The following is a 1,494-nucleotide window of genomic DNA, read 5'->3' on the forward strand; positions in this document are numbered from 1 at the left end:
TTTTTTTTATGGATTACAATATATGTAAAGCTTAATGACAGAAGAATTATAATTGGTCATACTGCACCAAACACAAATGAACCAACCATCAGAACTAACTAAATATGACTAAGGTCTAAGTCATGTGACCAGTACTTATTCATAAAAGGGACGCTCTAAGGCTTTGTCTTTTAAAGAAACACACAAGAGTAGAATAATTAAAATACCATATATCAAAATGTATATATCAAATTTGAACCCTAAAATTTTACAAAAATCAGGGGCTCTACTTATACACCAGTAGTGAAGATGGACATTAATTGATCGAGAAATATTGATGCATTATAATCGATGTGATAGATATGAATAACTCTGTATGGATTTACCCCTTTCAAAAACTATTTTAATATGTTAGATACAATTAATTTTCATTTTCTTTCATAGTATTTTTTTTTCTCACATATTAAGGTTTTCTTCTAAAAAACAATTCTTATGACCAAAAAAAAAAACATGAAAAACATAAGAAATCAAAATTTTTTTTCAAGAGTATTTCAAAAAATAAAACATAATGAAAATCTTTTTTAAAATATACCATAAATCTAGAACTTTTAAGATTCAAGGACATATGTATTGGAATCAATAAATTAGCAAGTCCAACTCACTCTGTAACGGTTTGAATGGAAAATTTTGAAGACTTGATTTTTTTAAATGCATTTTAAATTTTAAAAGCTTTTATCTTAGGTTTCTTCTTCCGTAAACGACGTATACTACCGACATACCAGAAATTTGCTATCTTGTAAAAAGAAAGGATTGCCTTAAACACTTAGATGTTTGATAATTATTTTTAAAAATTTTATAGTTTAAAATTAGAACAGAAATGTGATGGTCAAACACTTTATATGAATTCTAAAGCACATAATTAAAATTCTTACCAGAACTATGATGCAAAGCAAAACACTTTTCCATAAATCTTCCTTTCATAGACATGTCCTGCAAAATGCAAAACAATTAAAAATAATACTGTTTAATTTACAACACTGTTAATGTAAATGTGAATAATACATTTCAGTTTTATTTATTTAAATGAAAAAAAATCTAAACAACTTAGATTAAATGAATTCATACATCCTATTTCCATTCTTCTGTCTTTCAAAGTTAGCCCCGCTGAGCAAAAATATAAATATTGCATTTATAAAATGTTATTCTCCTTGATAATTTTTTAGTTGCGTCTGTACTATTATTATCCGAACTACTTACATCTGACAAAAGAAGGCATGTTAATTAATAATAAAGGAAGAAATTATTAAAAAGAATCAAAAAGTTTAAAATTAATACATTTTATTTTATTTGATGAGTTTAAGACTTTAGCATGTCATTGAAAAGACTATATTACGGCATCCTAATTATTATTTAAAGTAGCTAAATATTTCTTAAACCACGTTGTTTTGAAAAGAATTAAAAATTGAAATTTTTTTTAACATTATTTAAAGTTCAAACTAAAATGTTTTTATTTTC

This window comes from Parasteatoda tepidariorum, chromosome 9, assembly GCF_043381705.1.
Source record: "Parasteatoda tepidariorum isolate YZ-2023 chromosome 9, CAS_Ptep_4.0, whole genome shotgun sequence".
In the NCBI taxonomy this organism is placed as follows: Eukaryota; Metazoa; Arthropoda; class Arachnida; order Araneae; family Theridiidae; genus Parasteatoda; species Parasteatoda tepidariorum.